This window comes from Dromaius novaehollandiae, chromosome 6 (assembly GCF_036370855.1).
Source record: "Dromaius novaehollandiae isolate bDroNov1 chromosome 6, bDroNov1.hap1, whole genome shotgun sequence".
Lineage (NCBI taxonomy): Eukaryota > Metazoa > Chordata > Aves > Casuariiformes > Dromaiidae > Dromaius > Dromaius novaehollandiae.
In genome coordinates, this window is record NC_088103.1 from 31,251,343 (window position 1) to 31,266,511 (window position 15,169).

The following is a 15,169-nucleotide window of genomic DNA, read 5'->3' on the forward strand; positions in this document are numbered from 1 at the left end:
GAATATGATGATGTTCCTACTAGTCTTGTACCATCTGTAAAAGGACAGCGGATAGGTGAACCGTAATAATTACAGTTGTGTGGTCCAACAGTACCTTCTTTGTCATTTGTCAAATAGAAAGTTAACCCAGCAAAAATCCTGAAATCAGAATCAGGTTTTTATATTGGACCAGCACCTTGTGTGTTGCAGCCACAGCATTTTTATCTGGCAGCAGAAGCCCCAAATCCAGACTTCCTATAATGTCTTACACAGTCTATTCTTTCTGTCCAGTGCAACCTCGGTGAGGAATAACTCATTCAAGTCCACTAAAGTAATTTCAATAATACAGTATTGCAGATAGCAGTAAACCAGTAGTTTATATAATAGATTACAGTTTTTCCATCAGTACTGTTTTCTGTTTCTTATGCATTCCAAAACTTCCATATTCTTCACATGCTGCTGCTTTTCAGTCATCATTCCATTTAATAGTGTTGAATAAGAATATATATTTTAGTGAGGAAGCTAATTTCAAAACAATTTCAACAAAGGCTTCAGGTAGTTTCCAATAATTGAAGACTTCACAGGTCTATATATCAAATCAATTTCATAGGCTTCCAAAACAAAATCTAATGTCTTTCTATATTTATGCTTGCAGGCATCAAGTCGTTCTCTTTTTCCTCTGAAGTTTACAGCTAATCTTTAAGTGAGTAGAATGCAGGAACACCAATTGGCAGAAACCGTACGCATCTTTGAAAACACAGGTCTCTCTTTCTCTGTTCACATTTCAAGGAGTGCTGATCTGTATGGATTAACGATGCCTATATCTACCTGATTTGTCAGCAGTCTTCGTTCCTGCTCAGCATTTCTGGGAAGGAAACAATTGAGGGAATGAATTCAGTGACCCTTTTAGAGTTTACCAATACCAGAAGAAATATAATATACACACAACCTAATTTGGGTGAGGGATTGTTTTGTTTTTACATAAATCAGAACTCTCCTCTGAAGTTTTGTTTTGGTAAACCATCTGCAAAGGTACAATTTATCCTCCCCATGGTAGAATTCAGTAAATGTAACAGACTATAGCATTTCAAATGGTTCCAGTCATAATTTCCAATTTTGTGGTGTGAAAAAAATAATTCATGTAGGCCTGACCTGCTCCATTCTTAGTCTCCTCAATACATAACCCTCTTCCTCTGTTCCTCCCAGGAGGACGATCAGAGCCACTTAGAAGATCCACTGGACCACCCTCTTCTAATAAAAAGCTGAAATTTTCTCCATAAGAAGTACTCAATTTTTGGTGTACAGAATTCAAAACTGGTTGAATTTTGCACAGAACTGAAGGCACGCCATCAGTCTGAAGAAGTTAGTAACAAGGCAGTTCATAGATATGCAAATACCGCTTAGGAGTTTCCATAGTTTATAGCAAACCAAAAACTAATCTGCTTCACTTACATGGTCATCAAGGGACTTTCTTCCCATACCTGATACTCACAGGAAGTTTTGCAGAAACAAGCATGCAGTTGTTTGAAAGGCTGCTGGGAGCATCTGCAACAGAATACAGAGACAGAGGTAAGAGCACTGCGCAGTTTATGATGATTTGAGCAACTCTTTGACATTGTTCTGCATTCCACAAATGTTAAGCTTTCACTTTAAATACTGTTCCATTCCTTTTTTCAGTTAAAATGACATAGTTCTAGTTGCTTTAGTCAAATACTACTGAGAACTATCAGCAGCAAGCAATAGCAAGCATAACTGGATCACTTCAGCCTTTGCCACAGTGAGGAGCATACCCACCCTTAATACCTAGATGAGTCTAATATTACTGTGTTTTTATACAGGCTATATATATTATATGTATTCCATAAATAAAAATCAGTGGGAAATTCAGGAGCTAGATTCTTTTTTTCCCAGCAAAACTCCCACTACTTACTTAGTTGAAAGAAAACAGAGGTTCCTCTCTTGCACGCGCTCCACCCCCCCATTATTTTATCAGGGATATATATATATATTTTAATATAATAGCACCGTAGCAAGCTGCTCAAGGGCCCTGCGCTTACTTCCAGTCTTCTCTTTCACAGTGTAGCCTTGATAGAGCTGCACTTTCGAAATGCAAGGGTACCTCTTCAAGCAGGAACATTTTTGGACCATCCATAGGCAGTATTGTAGAGAACTTTGCAGAGGGCATACACTTAATACACATCATTATATGCAGCTACACAACAGCAATTCCTTCAGTAGCCTTTTGATACAAAGCCAACAGAGAATCCTATAAAACATATTGCAGAAAGATTAGATTAACTGCTGTAGGAATGAGGATCCGCATACAGAGTTTTCAGTCTCCACACACATTTCTGGAACACATCAAAAAGAAATATAAAAATTTAGGTTGCTTGCCACAAGCTTAACTGCTTATTGCCTCTGTCAAATCAGACTTCTTTCATCAGTGGAATAAAAATTTGAATATTGTCATAACCCTTATCATGGTCAAAACCCAAATTCTTGTTTATTACTTGGCTTTTCCTTGAGCACAGTTTAAAAAAAAAAAACAAAAAGATTTAGATACCTAGATTTAAAATAGGAGTTGCACAATAACAATACTTAAAACATTTGCTTGCAGAAAAGTAAACATTTAAATTATTTAGGGAAAGATTTATAGTCCTTGAGATTATTCTTCTCTGTATTCAGTTCCTTCAGGAGTCCGAATTTTATCATGGAAATGCGTAGACACATCAGAATAATAATAATAATAATTTGCCTAGTATATTAATCATTACCAGCTGTTAACGACCAATATTTAGTTATCGGCCAAATAGTTTGCATTTTGATATTTCAGGCTTTAATGGGACTCACTAAATTGTTCTGCTATTTTATAAAACAAATTGTAAAGTTAGAACCAACAATGAATAAAAAGACTCTGTAGCATCAGTCTGTGATTATAAAGGAGTTGTCATTTCTTTAAGGTTAATGAACAGGGACATAAGCTTACCAGAATTCCTGCAAAATTAATGGATGCCAAGATACTAATTGGATTGCAAAGCGTAAATTTCATATAAGTACTTAATCAAAGTCAAATATGCTAGTTAGGGAAAATACAACAGAGTAAAAATACACACACCCAAAAAGATCATACTTTCCTGGTAAAATGTATCTTGTGTGGTGTAAAATGTACAGTATCTCATACAGTAACACATGTAACAGGTACTATGAAGTCTGTATTTTGATGTAAAAAAGCCTTATACTTTTATGTTGTCTGCTCTTTTAGTTCCACTACAAAAACCTCATAGTAACTATTTGAAGAAAAACATCGTAATATAAACAGTGGTATAGAGAAATTGGATATTTCTTTAGTTTTGTATTGTTTTCTCTGAAGTAAAAAGGTGGTTCAAGTCATAATGCAATAAAAGCAGGGAATTATCATACCAAAAATTACAGTATTACTTCTATTTGTTATGGTTCCTCATGAAGGACATTTTCCTGTAGGCACTGATAACAGTTTACAAAACAGTATTTGTCTCTTTGCTCTCTCTCCCCATTAGATAATATAACCATGTTATAATTTTCTTATTCAAGAGAACATTACTCTAAATTCCAACAGTGTTGCTCTAAAGCACTGACTGACAGATTTAAATCAAATGGCAATAGTAAATGGGAACAACAAATAAGTAAGAATGCATTCCCATTGCCCCTTTAACTATTTTCTTTTTTTTCAAAGCTTTTGGTGTGAATTTTTGATCCATCATAAACTTTCTGTTAGAAACATATCAGCCAAACTTTCAACAGGAAAAATATAAGGTAGGGGCAACTAGACTGTCATAAGCCCTGAGCTGATGTCCTTCCTCTGGTAAATATTTGCTCACGCAATATGGCATAGCTCCAAATGCAAGTTATGATTGGCCTGACAGGGCAGTGCATGGGACGACGCAACGTCACTCCAGGGATTTCATCTAGGTATCCTACCTCCCTGAATTAATCTTCTGATCATTAGGCTATTAGGCGCAAATGTAAATATACATTTGCAAAACACTCTGGTTTCATCTTAGTAGAGAATAGAACAATACTGTAGGACAGGCTTAGTATTATCTGTCTGTCTTGGGCTAAATGCTATAGCACTAAGGCAGATCGCTGAACCGTTCGAGGGAAGTAGCAATTCTCCATGCTCAATGTTGGTGGGCGTTTTAATTCTTTCTGGAAAATTAACAGCACTAGCTGCAGCAGTTTTGATACTGATTTGACAACGACTGTCAATCTAGAAAAATGCTGTGCAACTGTCTTGAGCAAAGTGAAGAAACCACTTCCGTACTCTGCTGAGATACAAATCTACAACTCAAGACAAGTGACAGAGATGGATCACTGTAAACTGCAGGGGGTACACTGCTGCCTTGAGTGAAGAAAGACTAAAGGCTCATAAACATATGCTGCAGTTACACACGCATGCACACACACAGCTTGCAAAATACACTGATTCTAAAACAAAAACAAGCAGAATCCACAACTGTGCAATGAAGTGCTCTTGTTGAGGGCATCCTGAACCGTGGGTAACTGTTCAGCTGTGAACCATCTGTACTTCATTATTTGTTGTATTAATAAACCAAAATCTGTTCAGGCCAAGCTTTAGGCAGCCTCTGTGAGATATTGCTCTTAATATTTTTACTTTGCAGATAATGGGTATTGTGTTCTCAGATTCAAAGCAAGCTGCATCCATTACATGTTTGCCAGACAGCTCATGTTTATGTGGTTGAAGTTTTTTGTCAAGTGTTCATATGGCAGAATGAATTAAAAAAAAAGATGACCAGATTCTCTGGAAAAAAATGACTAATGGGTCATATATACTTAGGGCCTGTTTATGTTCAGCAAGCAGAGCGGAACAGGGATCAACTGCCTTTCACACTTTCAAAAAATAAGCTTTCAGTGTGTTTTCATTTCCTTTAATTTAGGAAAAAAAGTCTGCTATATATTTTTAAAAGCAAACTTCAAATTTTGAAATGCATCTGAACAGTTACAAATATGTTGTTTTTCAGTGTCTTAAATGAGACATTACTATTCAAAAATCATATTTTCAATAAATTTAGAAAACTTTAGTTCTGTTATACCTTGTCCTACATCCTCCTCTCTCCTTCTTGAAAGGAAACCTTTTCATAGCAAATACTGCCTTTCTTTTTACCCACTCAAGTTAAGGTAATATGGGCAGGGTTTACAATCTTAATCACTTGCATTAAAAATACAAAGATAAGGTAGGGTGATGGCTTAGTCTTACATTTCTTTGCTGAGCAGAAAGAAAGGCATCTGAAATAAAATTGTGGGCACACAAAATGGGTACCTGCTGAATCACAGTGAGTATTGCGTGCTCCACTTCATAGAGAGAGATCGGAGCTACTTCAGCCATCCAAATGAGTGCTTGCAAGTGCTTTTGGGGAAGAGTCATTTCCCCCTTCTGGAAAATCAGGATTCCAGTGCCAATCTGAGAGAGTCTTTCTCCACTTCTTAGGCACAGAAATGAGTGGTTAGATGCCTTTTGTCCCCTTGAATTACCTGCAGTACAGATTTTTGCCAAATTGCCATACGTATTCCATCAGTAACAGCAAACTAGCCTTGGAAGCCTCATTTTATTTCATTTCTTCAGGCATTTGGTCCTCTGTTACTTTTGTCCAAAGCCCCAGTTGTCACAGATGGTAATTAGTCTAGACAGTCAAAACTACAGCCACTCAGAAAAATACGGATAAAATACACTAATCCAGCTTTCTGTATCTACTAGCTATAATAAGCCAGAAAATGCAGAAGCACATTTTATCTTGTTAAGGTCCTTTGCACATGAGTTCTTTTTATCAAATAAGCATTGGGCTCAGTTGTACCTGCTTGTAGGACTCCCTGTCCTGATTACCAGTGTATTATGATCAAAGGGAACAGGATTATGTTACCCCACTTTTTAACACTAAAGCTCAAGATACTTATTTTACATAGGCATATCTTCACTATCAGCCACCTACTATCTTTGATTTTCTTCTACTTCTATAAATTCTTATCTGTGGTTTTTTATTTGTTAAGGAAATCTGGCTTTTCTCATTCATGGAATAAATTATTATGACCTTAAATTGAGCCTTCCTCATCTGAGAAAAGTAAAAACTGAAACATATACCTCTCCTACAGCTTTCAAAAATAAACATATTTTGTCTCTGTGTGGTGTTAGTATCTCAGGGAATCAGACTACAAACTTGCAAGCAATTAAGACAAAAACAAAATAGCCATTCCTAACACACATAAGTCGAGGACATGTTTTGGAGGACAGGAAAAATAATCATCTTCAACTAAAAAAAAAGGTCTATTTTAACAAAAGCATAGAGTCAACTCACATAACCTCAACTAACATAAAGTGGCACTGATTTCAGTCAGCTACAGTGACTGCAGTAAAACTAAACTAATTTGTAGCTGAGGATGTAGTCCCAAATATATATACATGTAGAGAATGTTAGTTCAGTACACTGATGGCTGATGAGCCAAATAAAATAACTATACTTTCTGAAACACAAACACTCAATCACTTAATACACAAATTAAGCATTTTATAGTAATGATAATTTAGAAACTACTTCTATCTCAGCTTGATTTTTCTATAAAAATATTAGTAAGCAGTAAACTACATTCTCTAACTTTATATATAAATGAGTATATTTACTGCAAGGAGAGAGGGGGAAAAAAGTTCCTTTATTTGCATTGCTGGCCTCATTCTGTCAATGTATCACCCAGCTTGCTGGATACACACAGAGATGCATTCTGGCAGTGCTAGGGAGGGACCTGCAGTTCCTGCTGTCTGTTTCAACTTATTAGTAATAGGATGATCCTTCTGGCACATCTAAAATAAATTAATATTGGATTAATTCAATTCAAAAAGATGGCAGGAAAACACGCTGCAGATTCATTCATCACAAACTTGAGACCAATCCTTTTAAAAAAAGAATCCCATAGTAATTATGTTTACATATATAATTGCCTAAAGCTGAGCCAAATGACAGAATATATTCTAACACTTTCCAACATGCCTTCAACGCTGACCAAGCTACCAGTTCATAAAATACATATAAATACAGTATTTTCAACACTAACAGTCACAAAAAGGAATTATTTTAACTAGTTATTTTATTTAACTTTAGAAAGCATTTAATCTGAACTATCAAAAGGTGTTTTTTTAATGCTGCTGCTTTAATGTTATGTTCACTGATGCCTTTGTTGTTTACTGATGATCACTTAGATTTTTTTTTAGTATCAAATATCAAGGAATGACAGCATAGTAGTACTTTTGTAATTGATAATAGGTTTAGCAAGAACAACTGCCAAATTTTACTTAATTGATGTAAAACATAGTACTGTTGGATAATTTTTTATATGGATATATCTAAACAATCTGTACATACAATATATTGTGAAAAGTAAAAACAATGAAAATTCTGAGTAAATGTGTTAGCATTCACAGTACCTTATTAATAGAACGATAAAAGTAAATAAATGGAGACCGACAACAGTCAGTCAGCCTTTGATCAGACAAAACTCCCGCTACTATCAGAGACATTGCACTCGAGCTTAGATTGCAGGTCCGAACCACTGGCTTGGATATGTAAGACTCTGGTATTTTATGCGCACTACCTGTGTCTTCAGTGGGACCTCAGATACAGCTATGTCCTACTCAAAGTAAATAAACCTGCCAGAATCTCACCGTATGTGAGGATGAATGCAGCGTTACTCCTCTTGCAGTGATGACATGCAGATGAAATGCAGCTAGAGCTATAAAGATACCTTTAGAGAAGGAGTCTCAGCGTATTTAGTGGCTTGCCCTTTGCATGTTTTACAAGAAAAGAGCAGATAAATCTCATTTGTCTGAAGCATTTAATATCATGATTTAAAATAAGCAATAAGCAGGCATAATGGCCTCTCCAAGATCTTCAAAAGCCCTGGGAAGTAGGCTGAAAAGTCAGATAAAGAATTTTTCATTAGCCATGTCCAAGGCAAAGGGTGATGACTCTTTAATACAAATTAGATCATCTCAGAAGTCTTTCTTGCTTAGTCTCCTACACTAAAACACATCTACCAACAGTGGAATAATAACTAAAACTGCTGTTGCACAAAGCTTTCTGGTTGTAGCCATGAAGTATATTTTAAAATTTGCTAAATATGTGACATGTCTGAGCTCTGGAAGGAAAGCATTCCACACACCCAGCACTCCAGAGGAAAAGATACTGTACAATCTCAGCTTATTCCTCTGCAGTAAGCCCTCAGGCCCAAAAGCTCTCTCCCCTTCTAACCGACAAGACTGAGATGAAATACAAGGCATCAGAAGCTCAAAAATACACCTGGGAGGCAACCCTCTTGGGACTTTAAATATTAACATGAAAAATCTTAAACCTGATCTTTGGGCTACCAGGCAGCTGAGACTGAGAGCAAAACCCTGTGAAGAGCCAGACTCCCCTCTGCTAATCTCTCCATGCAACAATCGCACACAACTGCACAGGGAACCAGCTGCAGGCAACAGATCATTTATGCAGGTTGCCCAATGTACAGCATATATTACTTTAACCTGACTGCCATTTCACAGAGATATGCACGGTGATTATCAACAGGGAATTCAAGCAGAGCTTGATCTCATTTTCATTGCAATAAAGTAACAGTGGCTTCAAATTCTTCAATTGCAGCCTCTGGTTAATTATAGCACATAGACCATGCAGTCTGCTGGCCTGCAGGAACAGCACCTCGTCGCAGTTCGAAAGGCCTGGGGAAATACCACTTTCTTCAGCCCTCCTGCCTGAACCAATCGGAATAAGCTAACTCTGCAGGGATTCTGTTTTTGCTAAATCTCTTCTCTTTTCATCATGTATTTCAGTCATGTAAATGGAAAACTATTGCATGTCTCCTTTAGTTGCACCTGAAAATAGACACTGTAATGATAACCCAGGCCATCTTGTTCTCAAACTCTTGAGAAGTCAGATTGTGGCTACAGATGAGACAGGAACCAAACCAGATCCTTGTGAAATCACAATGCCAGGCAAAAACAGGCAAGAAAATAACTAGGTTGAAAAGTATACTGGCACCATCTGCCATCCCAGGTGGCTTATAAAAATAAGCCAGTCCTGAAGAACCGTAAGATTGAAAGGAAAAATCACAAGTTTCTTTAAACTATTCAGTTTGATTTTACCTTCTGCTTTTAAGCCGTCAGAGTGTTCTAGGGCCATATATCCATGCTTTTCTCTGCAACCAGAAAAGATACACATTTCCTTTAATTAAAAAATAATAAGCCAAGATACTTGTACTCATATATTCACAAATTTCCAATAGCTGAAACTTTGGGGGAAAAAAGAGCAATTGCCTTGAGACTTGTACTTCAAACATGGGAGCTGGCAAAGTTGGGGACATATTCATCACACACCTCCTCTCTCTAGCTAATTAGTTGGAGATCGGATCTGCGGTATCAGAGAGGACATGAGGTAGAAAAGGTGATAAAGTAAACAGCTGTAAGTCACTGGAGCCAAGCTCTACTCATCAGGTCCTGGAGAAATTTTATACTAAATGGCATGATCCAACGCCAAATTCTTCTACTAATTTAATGCGAGTTTGGCTCATGGTAAGAGTTTGTAACATTTAGTTTGAATTCTATGTATACCCACTTTTTTTAATCTAGGGGATATATTCTTTTGCTGATAATAATCAGGAGAATATGTACTGATTATATCCTCTTCTTTCTTATAATGAGAAGCACTATTGTTTAAAAAGCTTTGTGCAACAAGGTTTAAACAGAAAATGCCAGATTTTCAATCTCTGTCCTATATTATTCTTTGACAGCTAGATTACATTTTGCTTTTACTCAGCCATGAAGCTTTTCTAGATGTTTGTACAAGAAAGGGGTTAAATTAGATTGGAGTCAGAGTCATACTTCAATACAATCAAGCATTCTTCCTATTAGAATGAAGTACAAATTACATAATTTAATGAATGTCTGATCCTACAGCCAACTTAAGTGTATTTTCTTGGTAGATTATATCTCAAAGTTGGTAAGTTTGTTATGGATGGGAATGACACTAAGTTTGCATTTAACAACTGTGATTAACAAATGAAAATTCAAATTATATAGAGAAACTGTGTTTTTCAAAGTGCTGGGAGGCAACTTGATGATAATATTTTAGTTTATCCTGAATCAAATACTGTGGCACTTTGCAAAGGAATTACTATTCAAGATTTCCTTCTACTCCTTGGAAACCAGCAGAGCATGCTAGTAGATCCTAATTTCTCCTCCATCCAATTCACATCTACTGCAGCTTTTCCATACCTCAATCATTGGGACCAAATCACTGAAGAGAAACTAGATTGTTTCAGATCTTTTTACAGAGAAGAAGGAGCAGTTTTCTCTTCCAGGGTTATAGACCAGCCATTAATTTACTCCGACTTCCTTCAGCATCAGTTATATTGGATGCATGTTTAACTAGGGAAAATTTTACCAACACTACAGCAAAAGGAAAAGGCAAGTACGGTTGAGACAATTTCTTTATGGGATGCTATAGAATAATAATAATAAACTTATTTTGCGGACAATGAATCTTTATTGGTGTGCAACACTGTTAGCATCCTTGACGTGTATAATTCGGCACCAGTCAATTCATAGTCAAAGACTGTATTATTCCCTAAGCAGCTATCTGAAATGTGCAGACAGAGCACAGCCATACCGTGTCTATGGCTCTGCTACACTAAAACATCTCCAGGGGTCAGGTAATCTGTTCCCTGTAGTGGTGTATTTAGGTGCGATCTGCTGACAATCCTTAACAAAGAGGAATGGAACAGAAGATAAATTCTCTTCCCAGTTTGTCAGATGCAATGGATCCTTGTCTTTCTGTAATAGGAAAAAAAAAATCAAGCTGCTAGGAAGGTCTGAGAAGGGTGGGAGAAAAAGAAGACATGTATTTACTGCCAGTGCAGGCATTCAACAGAGCTCTGAACTGAGAAATTTCAAATGACACAGTATAAGCCAGCATTAAAAGCATTCCTGGAGAATATAAAATAGTTCCCATATAAAGTTAAAATCTATTAAGATGCAAATTTACTTGGATGCTAGGAAAAATAGACAAATGCTAAATAGATCTTCATTTTAAAAGAGAAAAGAAAGAATGAGTTAAAGAGTAAAGCACAAACTGACATACTGTGTAAGGAAAACATTAGATAGATAAAATTAAGTGGGGAACTGTTTGTCTTGTGCTTTATATATATTACATTGAATGTACTGAAACCCATCTCTTATTTTTAGACATCTCAGATGACTTTTTCCCTTTAATATTCATCTGTGCTGTTTTAATACAGTAGTGTAAACAGAATACTGTCAGTTTTAGAAATATTCTGTATTAGAGGGATTATCTTCCAATTACACTTATTTTCTACAATGTGCTTCTAATCATATGAAATAACAACATGAAGGTACCCACCAAACATGTTGAATCAGACGCTGAACCAATGAGAACATTTTTCAGACAAACTAAAATCATGGTGGATGTTCTTGGATTTTAAAGATACATCTTAGGTCTCTGAGTTTTACTCTGCTAATCAGAAGACTAGCAGCCTGAAATGACTGCTACAATTACACTTTTTTCTGCCACAGAAATAGTTTCTCATTTTCTGTATAGTTATTTGTGTTTCTTGTAGAAAAGCAAAACAGAGAAAAAATAGCATTCCAGCATTAGTTTTCTTTGAAGAAGTCCTAGGTAACTATTTCCCTTTGGCTAATGCTAAGTTTTAATCATAAATATCTAATTTATTCCACTGTTTTTGTGTCTAGCTCTGTATTATCTTTACATGTCAGTGTCAAACGCATGCAGAATTTTCTGGCTGTAAGAAAATGAATGTTTTGGTGCATGCAAGAATGCAGCACATTTTATGAACAAGTATTTTAAGAATTGTTATTTCTATTGAAGTATAAGGAGAAATGCTACTGACCGTAGGCTCTGCAGATTTTTCAGATATACCTATTTAAAATGCAAATTTGTGTATATGTGAATGTCAGGGTCTCCATCTAGAAAATGCTTCTTTAAAGGTTCAAACTCCTCATTATTTTTTCAAAAGATTCCTGGGGATTCTTTCACTCAGATCACCTTTCAATTTTTAATTTACTTTATTAAAATCTCAATAAATCATCATATTGGCAACTTCTCTATCTGGAATTCATTAACATATCAGAAGATAATTTATCAGTCACATCTCATATATTGCTTCTCATACATCAGTTTGTCATTCTTCTGCTTTCATTCTCCTTTGTATGAACTAAGGAATTCTTATCTCATTTCCAATTTATATTAATCCAAGACATGTAAATTTTAACTATTTAAAGTCTTCTAAATACTTAAATTGGCTGAGTTTATACATACCCAGCTTCTGAACTTTTCTCTTGGTAAATGAAAAATGTTTTACACTACTGATGTCTAAAAAGGGTTAAATTAAGGATTTATCAATGCTGGCAAAATCTTGCAGTAACTATAGCACAACTAAGAACCTTTGCGCTCTAACAGTATTAATTGTGTCGCTATAGCAAGGTTTCTGTTTTCTGTGTGATCTTCAGCAAGTCACTTGGGTCTCCCTGAATCCCCAAGTCTTTCTGCAGGACCCGCTGATCAGAACGCAGCAGTGCCGCCTGAGCAAGTGCTCTCACACTGGCACACACAAGGCGCTATGCTGGAACGACTGCAAGAATAACCTCACACTTGGCAAGTCCAATGTTCCTGTTTCATAGGGGGTAGTGAGGATGAGTCATTCAAGACTAGCAATCAGGCAAACATAAAACCTCAAGCAGACAGATACGTGACCATGCATGTCTAAACAGATATGATCAAAGTGATACTAAAATGCTGTTGGTAGCTGGCCATCTGTCTCCATTAGCAGCCAGGTTCTCATATGCACTTACATTCAGGCAAGCTATATAGCACCAAACTGCATCTGCACCTTTTCCTAGTTTCCCCTGATGGTTAGGGTGACAGAAAAGAGCTACCGCAAAAATGAGATTCAATCTTAAGGCTCCAGATACTATCTGCAGGAATGGAGGTATATTTTTCAAGATTCAGTTACTGTATACAACTTATCACTAGATAGATATGGATTCCATAAGGATCAGCAACTGGAAAGTCATTACGAGCCTTTTGTCTGACAAACATAATATTGTTTGAATTTTAAAAAACATAAAAAGCCAACTTTTGCGTGCAACAATTTTAGGAGATCCATTCTAAAACAAGCCTATTGTGAGACTTCTTCGTAACATGAAAAGGGGATCGATTCCAGAAGTGTCAGAGGAAACCCATCACTGAGTATAATAAAAGCCATATGACTCTGTAATTCCACTTTTGCAGGAATGAACATGAAAGAATTATGGAATGGAGACACCAAGTGGGAGTAAAAAGGTTATAGATAATCTTTCTTCACATCTCTTTTGGCAGGACCACAACTATAAAAGACAGTTGTTAGTAGCTGTAAGCAATGGTGAAGATGAATTTCATCTCATGTACACCGCATTTATGTAACATCTCACATTACAGTATACTTACCTGCATGTAGGCTGGTTGTCTGGATCCCTTCAATAGGAGTAAAATCCAACATGGGAACAAATACACACTTCTGGAAAACAGTCCATCTGACCTATTTTAGACATCTACTTCAGATAAAACAGATTGTGTCCTAAAAGTATTTGTTTCTTTTTACTTAAATCTTGAAAAATTACAGCGGATGTATCTAAATTTGAACAGACGATCCAAACTGCTGTCAGTGATGGCTACGGAAAAGTGTTTATCTATAAACTTCAATAAAAACAGCCATATTCATCACCACTCTAGCAACGAAATAGGCTCTTATAGCCATAAATAACTCTAGGAGCATAAAGAAGTGGTCAGCTTTTGAAAATCTTCTCTTCAATTCCTATACCTCCTATTTTTTATATGCCATTGTGCCTTTGGTCCTTGTTTTTGAAGCTGTATCCGATTTACTTAGTGATGTTCTATAAAGTCCTCCCCCCGCCCCCAATCCTATTACGTTGTTAATAAACCCTAAAAAAAAAGCTACAGGTTAAAATCGGCTGCTGACTGATTTGTCTCAATGGCCTCCTGAAACAGTAAATGCCAATGAACGATTATACTCCAGGGAAAGAGTCCCTTTGTCCTTTTAATTTCATTATACCTCCTTACTTCCTATTTTGAGATGGGGCTAAAAAGAAAACAGTTGTCAGTTCTTACTAATCTTCTCATCTCAATCAAATCCCTGTTATTCTCTTTATTCACACTGAATTATCCTCTTTCTTCTTTTCAATCTCTTTGTTCCTATTGCAATACTACCATACCTTTAACCATTTTCTTAACAGCTGTCTGGACTCTCTCAGTCTCAGCTTTATCTTTCTTAGGCAGCTGTCAGAGAAGGCACTGGGATCACATTCATGTACAGAAATACAAGTAACAATTTCTTAAAGAGGGTTTTTCAGATTTCTGGTGAGCCTATGCACTCATGTATTCATTCCCTGAACCTACAAACAGTATGTTCTCCTATCAGTTTATGGGCTCTGTAAATGTTCTTCCAGATTACACAATAACATGAAGTAGAATTTGTGAAAGTTTCAAATGACCGCACAAAATCGCAACCTCTTATAAATACAATGTAGTCATGAAAACACACAAAGCAGCAGTCTACCACAGGAAAGATTCTACAACTTCAGGGGAGTTGTGTGGGAAAACGTTGTGAACTATATGATAGAAAATGTGGGCCTAATAATCACAGAACCAAGAACAGATAAGTATACAGAACACAACGAGGTGAGCTACAGAAAGGAACAACAAGCCACAAAGAATTTGGGAACTAGTAGGAAAGAAACTGATAAGGAATCAGAGGAATCTGCCTAGCTGCAAGTAGGGAGAGCGGTAGGAGAAAGATACTTCAACAGATCAGGAAAATTTTTCTCAGGCAAAAAAGTTTAAAAAAAAAAATGCATTCCTGCATAGCCCACATAAAATTTTTGGCCTTAATCCTATAGTTTGACACAAGAGAAAGAACTCCTACGACAGGTTTTTTTTCTCCCACAGAAAAAATGCATAATGATCAAATATGACCTTTAACTCCTGTATATCAAGCTGGATCTAAATGAGAAAACAGTAAAGAACAACTTTTCCTGGGCAGAAATCTGTCCAGGACGCTTGTCCAC

General features: G+C 36.4%; 1 long non-coding RNA gene across 1 annotated transcript; it reads right to left on the reverse strand.

The window, feature by feature from the left end:
- Positions 1-1,359: 1,359 nt before the first annotated feature.
- On the reverse strand, positions 1,360-10,831 carry LOC135328724 (uncharacterized). Its single transcript, XR_010389733.1, has 4 exons — positions 10,680-10,831; positions 9,158-9,210; positions 2,037-2,245; positions 1,360-1,524 (listed from the first exon to the last, which is right to left on the reverse strand). It is a non-coding gene; the product is annotated as an uncharacterized LOC135328724 (long non-coding RNA).
- Between the last annotated feature and the right edge of the window lie 4,338 nt (positions 10,832-15,169).